Source organism: Alligator sinensis, unplaced genomic scaffold (assembly GCF_000455745.1).
Source record: "Alligator sinensis unplaced genomic scaffold, ASM45574v1 scaffold1291_1, whole genome shotgun sequence".
Classification (NCBI taxonomy): domain Eukaryota; kingdom Metazoa; phylum Chordata; order Crocodylia; family Alligatoridae; genus Alligator; species Alligator sinensis.
Genome location: NW_005842219.1, coordinates 1102238 through 1109898, shown reverse-complemented (window position 1 = coordinate 1109898; position 7661 = coordinate 1102238).

Genomic DNA, 7661 nt, shown 5'->3' with positions numbered 1-7661 from the left:
GGTGGAACCTGACCTAAGATTTGGCCCGCCTCACCACCAAGGGGTGAACATATGTTCTGTTTGCCACAGATCTAAACTACACCACTTAAATAAAACTGTGCAACTTAGATGAATTCCACGTCAGGCTTTTTGAAATTCTGTACATAGCCAGAGAATCTGAAATGGATGTTCAAAATCAGCAATGAGATCGATTGTCCTAAGTAATATAGGTGCCTTTACTTCCTGGTGTGCAATAGGACACAAATTCTACATTCCAGAACAGTGTTTCAGAAATAATCAAAATTCTCTGTATAAAGTCATCAATTTTTATTCAAAATAAAAATAGTTTACATTGTGAGAAAATTATACAAACCATTTTAGATCATTCTGGTCCACTTCTGGGTCTGCCAGGGAGCACGTGGACCCCCCCCCCCCAAGCCCCCCCCCTTTCCCACTTCTGGGTCTGCCAGGGAGTGCAGGGGCCCCCTGGCTTGGCAGTCAGCCACAGGGGGACCCCAGATGCTCCACCCCAGACCCAGGAGGCCCCAATCACCAAGCCAAGGGTGGGGGGGCCCGGCTCGCTGGAGTGCGCATGGACTGGGAGTGCTTCTGGTTCACTTCTGGGGCTGCTGCCAAGAACACTGGGGAGCCCCCCCCCCCTCCCCCCATGCTCCTGTAAGATACTCCATGCACTCCAGCCTTCATGAGCCTCTGGTACCTAGAGGTATGTAGAAAAAACATTTAAAGCTGTCTCTATGTCCGAATCTCTCTGAATGAATTCAGAGGGTTCCAGTTCGATTCAGAGAAATTAAAGGGTCCTCTGATTCGACTCGAATTTGGAGATTCGGCCACCGAATCAGGCCGAATCTCCACCGAATCGAATCAGGGACCGAAGCTTTGCACAGCCCTAGTGTTTAGCATTCATGACAAAACCCCCACAACTTCATAAATTAAGGCCTTAACAGTGACTCCTTAGCCAATTCCATGCTGCTTTGGTATTGCAAGAGTAGAGGAGCAGTGGACAGTTTGAAGTGCCAGATGTGAAATTTCAAAGCACCAGGTGGTTCTTTTAAGGACAGAATGGCAACCTCCGGATCCTCAGTGCTGTATATTCAATAGCAGGATTTTTCCTGCTATTGCTTGTCCACTGTAACTGCTAAATCCTTCTCAGAGCCCCTGCTTTCCAGGATTACAGCCCCATATTTCTTAGGTATCACTTGCCACCGTTGTTCCTAGATCCATAACTTTTCATTTGCCCGTGTTAAAATGTATTTTGTGGGAACAGTCCCAGTTCACCAAGCGATCCAGATCGTTTGGTGACTGCCCTCTCCTCCCCACTGCTTATCTTTCTGCCAGCCTTGGTGTCCTCTGCAAATTTTTGTGCACAACAATTTAAAATTTACTTCCAGAGCACGTGGGAGAAAGTCAAATAGCTGCAGAGTTGGTGCCAATCCCTGGGGGACACTACTAGAAATGTCCCTGGCCCCCCTGTTCTGCACAGATTCCCCACCGACATTTCTGCTTTAAAATCTGTCACTTAGCCAGTTCTTAGTACATTTAATGCATGTTCAAACCTACAGAGGTTCTCCAGAGAAGTGCGCCAGGTCTCGATACCTTAGCGTTTTGTTTTTCTTCCACCATTACAGCACCTTGTGGGATAATAGATTTGTTGCCGGAGGAGGGAGGGGAGGCAGAATGGGAACACTCTTAAAACACAAGCAACATCTTCAAGATTTTCCCATAGACGATCAAATAAAAAAGCGAGAGCTAGCAGAAAGTATCATCCCACTGGGGAGCTGGTATGTAGATGCAGTTTGTTTGCTGAGAGCTGGTATCTTTGAGCTGTTGATTAGATTCCAGTGATGGTAGCAGAAAGCATTTGGGGGCTTGATGAGTGTGGTAAGAGTGTTGTTGTTCAGAGTTGTCACCCCTGAGGGGAGGAAAAAATTCAGAGGAATGACTCCGTAAGCACCATTGAGCAGGTGCATGCTGCTAGAACAATGGCTGGCATTGAGCTTTGCCGCGGGAAACCAGCTTTGGCGTTTTAGCTCTCCACTTGCAGTTGCTGTTGCCAGAGGGAGGGAGATGAGAGAAATGGGCTATAACAGCAGAAAATCTGATTTAAAAAAAAAAAATCCTGGGGTATTGCCAGCATTAAATGTACTTAAGCCTTTTTCCTCCGAGGTAATAAAGTGACATGCAAGGGAGAAGGAAAGAAATGCAAAATAAATAAAAAAAAATATTGTGGTTGCCAGGTGCCCTCTCACATACATAATTAAAATAAGACAATAAGGGTTCTTCAAGAAAATGAGAGACAGTCCATGAGTAACTAAAATGGCTCTCTAAGATGTCTCTGATTAGGTTAACATTCAGGTCCAGACTGGCAGGAATAAGCAGCCTTAGAGAAACCATTTTTTGCAGCCTCCCTATTATTAAGTATTTTACTAGAAGAAATTAAGCCCTTAGTAATGAGCCTTAGGGATTTTTTTCCTTGGAAAACTACATGAAAATACTATACAAAGCACTCAATGCAAATGAGCTCATTCTAAGTATGTACTCTTTGCAGCTGCATGGGTTTTGTTGCTGGTGCAGTGGCCTGATTCAAAGCGTATTGAAGTTAGGGGAAAGATTCCTAGTGACTTGCATGGGGTTTGCATCAGGCTGACGGGAGATTATTGGACAGACAGCCATTGAAAGTGCAAGCTCTTCTGTGTATCCATTTTCCAAAGAAGGGACTGTATTATTGGACAAATCCTGGCTTTCTAGGGCTAAGTACAGACAATCAAAAAGCCCAGGGTGGAATCAATTCAATCTATGCAGTTTTCGAACATAACAGACATTTACTTTTCAGCTGGGGAAAGTAGGCAGAGGGCTGCACTGGTCTGGGTCAAAAGGCAAGAGCGATGAAGCATGCCTCCCAGCCTGCTAGCCAGCCGAGCCATCCCCGATTAGCTGGCTGGCACACCACAGGGGGACAAACAGACTCCCATCCCCAGCCAGTCCCAAACAGGGCCTCTGCTCACATGCCAGGGAGCCCCAGGCCTCCCAGGGGATTCCCCTGGCCAGCCTGGGATCTCCTCAAGCTCAGGTCTGCCCAGCTATGGGAGTGGTGATTCCTTCCCACAGGCCCAGGGCAGCATGTCACTGATGTGGAGGGGTGAGGGGAAGCCCCTCAACCCAATCTCAGCCTCCAAGCTGGTACTTCCCAGCTGAGGGTGGGGGCGGAGGAAGGGGCTAGGCTCCATAGAAAGAAGGTTTGGACCCTGCTGCATGGCACAAGCTCCTGGGGCTGCCTGCTGAATCCTGCCTGCTTGTGCTGGGCTCCAGGGGATGCGCCGGGTGACCTGGGGGGTGGGGTTTGCACCAGGTGGTGGGGACAGGAGTGCTTCATAGAGGGCAGGATTGGGTTCTGCCACCCAACACAAGCCCCCAGGCCTGCCCGGCACATCGCCTAGAGCCCAACGCCAGTGACAACCAGCAAGATGCAGCGAGCATCACTGGGCGGTTGTTGGGGGGTTTGTACAAAGTGGCAGGGCCATGTTGGGCTGCAGGTGGGGGAACCCGTGTGGCAGACAGGGGTCCATTTCCTCCAGTCCTCTGGGCTGTTTTCTGCCAGGCAAGGCTGGTGGGGCTTCACCGCACCCCGAGCTGAGCTGAGCTGGGCTTGGCTGGGTTGGGCTAGGGGCTTGCTGGGGGGTACCTCTCCCACCAGTGTGCCCCACCCATGGCAGACCTCAGTGGGGGAGCCAAGTCTGGAAATAGAGTCTGTTTCCCCCCATCCCAGCCACTGCTGACAGGTGGGATGGGGAGCTGGGGCAAGGGCAGCACAGGGCTCCAGGAAGCCCAACCCAGGCCAAATTGGGCTTGGGTGGGGAAGTCCCTCTGCTGCAGCAGACCCCAGAAGGGTCCCCCCTGTCTGCCCCCAGCACTGAGGTCCAGTCCCCAGGGAAAGCCCTGCCTCTCTTCCTCCCCACCTCAGTGCTCAGGCTGCTTGCTCACTGGGCAGGGAGGAGAGGAGGGGTCTGGTCACTTGGGAAGCCCTGCCTGTTTTGCCCCTACACCCACCTCTGTGCTCAGGTTGCTTGCTCGCTGACCAGAGCCCAACCCAGTCCTGGCTCTGTGGGAGCCCTGGGGTGGGGCCAGCTAGGTGCTGGGCTAGAGCAATAAGCTGTGCTCCAGCACACTTCCCCGCAAAGGCACTTGGGATGCCAGGGGACTGTGACCTTACTTGGATTAAAATGGGATCTGGAGCAGAAATCCCATAGACCACTTTAACCTAAATCAGTTAAATCTCATACTACATCCAAACAGGTTCTTCTTAAACTGGTTTTGGCCATTTTGAAAGTGGTTTATGCTCAGTGAACTTCTGTTCTGGTACAGGTTTTACACAGTTGCTGCTCACTTATATCACTTTATGTGTAATTTCTGTCCCTAGCATAGGAGTCCAGTACAGTTCTTTAATGAATCACTGGATATTCATCACTTGAATATGTAAAATGCAGTATGTTAAGTATCAGTAATGTTGGTCATACTTTGATGCAAGCATTTTAAAAGACATGGAAGCCCTTAACAGATGAATCTCCATAAATTCAGGAACTAATATTGTAGCTTCTGTGTAGGCCATGCAGAAAGCTAATTTAGCATGAATGCCTAACAGATTAACAATGTGTGTTAAGAACATGTGTGTTAAGTACACACCCAATGTAGCACTACTGTTGGCTACAGAGGACCAATGCATGGGATCATAATAAAATCTAGTTTATTGGATGGGATGTGAAGTTACCAGTAACATCATAAATGCAAACTTTGAGTTACGGGTGGTACTGGTCACCTTAGCACACGCACATGCACACACACACACATGCACTCACTCATTCAAACCCATGTAGTATAGTGTATAGTAGCTGCTATAGTGATTGTGAGCACTGGTGTAGGTAAATCTACCTGTCCGAGGCCCTGGAGTCTGCTGTTGATGGTCAGCTTCCAATGTCTTCTCCAGAAGGGTGTAGCCTGCTTGTCCTTCTGTCTTGGTAGGTCAGGCACTGGATGAGAGGGCGCCACTGAGGGTCACACTTCACTGCCTTTTATCCCTTTCTGGCAGACTTGTGTAATCCCCCAGCATCATCTTGGCTACCCAATCTGGAGGTCGCTGTCCCACGTGGGTCTTGCGTAGTACCTGACAGCTGTTAGTCACAGGCAGGGGTCTCTGCCTGCTGGTACCTGAAGTTTTGGGAGTCCACCCTTGACATATTGACTTAATGGCTGTATTGTCATGGGTTACAGGAATAGTCCATAGTGTGAATGCTCAGTTCCAAGAATCAGGGCTTTAGCTTGATTAGCTTAAAATGGAGTTCCTTTGGCTAGGCTATTGTCTACTGATGATCATCATTCACTTGCATTCACTGAACTGATTTTATCACTTGACAATTGCAATTTCAGTGCAGTTTTAACAATGGTCCAGGGTGTAACTTTATTCTGCAGGGAGTACATTCCTTAAGAGTTTAAAAGTAAAAAATATAAAATACAAAATGCCATGGTAAAGACGAGACAGAATAAATATGAAAATGCATTGTGAGAAATATATAGAAATGCAATGTGCGGTAGTGAGGATCAAAGGTTACTGGGGACAGTCAGTGAGTTAGGTTAGCACAGGATACATTTACAGTCTTTGAAGTGGATATTTTAGTTCTTTTGTTTTCTTTAGTGACACTGAGCTTAAGTGATATGTAGATGTAGTTTCTAGGTTTCTCCTACAGAAAGCCACTTCAGCTTTCTGGCTTGCTCTGAGCTTTGCCACAGCCATGCAATGAGTGTGCTAGGTCTCCGCCAATACTTAGAAGGAAAAGAAATGCACAAAATGGGGAGGAAGGGGGTGCAGGCAAGAAGGGGCTTCTGTTACATCCATGGCCAGAAGGGAAATGTATAAAGGGGGCTTTCTGCTACACTACTTCAAAGCTCAAGCAGTGGGCTGATTTTCAGAAAGTACAGTATAGCAGCAAACAGTTATTTGTTTGTCCTTTCTGTCTTATGATAGCTCTGGAAATGGTGGCTCTCCCTTAATTTAGAAATAATCTTACTTGACCTTAGTCTGAAATTGCAAGCGATTCTAAGGTCCCTATTGTGCAAACATTTATCGACATGGTAAGTTTTATGCGTGTGAGCAAGTCTCTTGTTGCTTATTTGCATGCAGTTACTTTGATGGGTAACCATTTTAAGCCTTGCCTTAACATTGTCTTCCTTATATGTTGCTGAAGAGCCAGTCCTGCTCCCTTTGAAGGCTAAGGGAGTTTATCCAAGAACAGGATCCAGCTTAGTCCTTTCAGTTAGTTTGGAACTGTGGTGTTGTCACGGGCAGTCAGGCATTGGCAGGACGTGAATCTGTGCAATAGGATTGCCACTGGAGATGACAGAGGTCATATGGAGTGTCTGACATTAGTACAGACCTAAAGAAGTGAGGCGAAGTCAAAATATGGATGTTCTAAATTACATGCGCGTATCCTTTGTGAAAGAAACAGTTTATTCTTGAATGGCACAAAGATATTTACAGGGGTGTAGGTTGTAGCTGTGTTGGTCTAAGGACATAGGCAGACAAGGATCTTTGGGTGAATCTGACTGATATATTTTATTAGACCAACTCATAGTTGGAAAAATTCTTCTTAGCAAGCTTTCTTAGCAAGGAGGAAGGCTCAGCCTGACGAAGGGTATTTGTGCCCAAAAGCTTGCTAAGAAGAGTTTTTCCAACTATTTGGGTTGGTCTAATAAAAGATATCAGATTAACCCAAAGAACCTTGTCTATACAGACATTTAGCCATTCAAAGCCATTATTTTCAGATGGGTTTATTCTATGTTAATTGAATCCCAAGTATGTTTAATGGGTGTAGATGCCATATGTTTCATCAGCATTATACTGTACGTAACTTTATATTTCATAGAGAGGATTAGTAAGTAAGTCTTTGAGAAGCATGCTGGGATTTTTTCTTTTTTTTTTTTTTTTAGTATGGAGGGGTGGGGGGTTTGGATGGTACACGGCTGGGGTTGAAACCAGGGAGTGTCATACTGTGGCCTTGTTAAGAGTAGAGTCTTGAGAGGGGGAACCCAAACTCTAAAACATATCTAGGACAAATTAGCACGTGTGTGGCTTTTCAAGGAAAACATTTATCTAAAGAAAGTTGCTGAATTTAGGTCACATAAGTCACATTATATATAATGTAATCAAGATAAATAGCTAAAAACTGGCTATGATGTCCAAGGACAGTTAAAAATTATGCACCGCGTGTCTGTCTTAAAAAAGTAGGGATTAACTAATGAGATTGGTTTATTGATTTTTTTTTTAAGTGATTTTCATTTGAAACCTTTGCGTGAGAGCTCTTAGGAATTTCTCTGAACCTCGCTGAAGCCAATTAAATATTCCCTTCACCGTCAGAAATCTTTGGTTTCTGGCCTTTGTGAGCTATTGGTTTTGTCTTTCCCAAATCTACGGTGAAGCCGTGAACCTACACGATGAAGGGCTATATATGCACATATTTATTTTTCTAATGAACATGACTACAGACCTACCCTGTCAGTGGGCTTTAAAGCAGTCTTAATAAAAAAGCAAGATTCATATACTTATTTTAGTATGTGGTCTGTGAGCCTAGAGACTAGAAAAACTCAGGAGAATTCGAATAAATTCTGAAATGGAA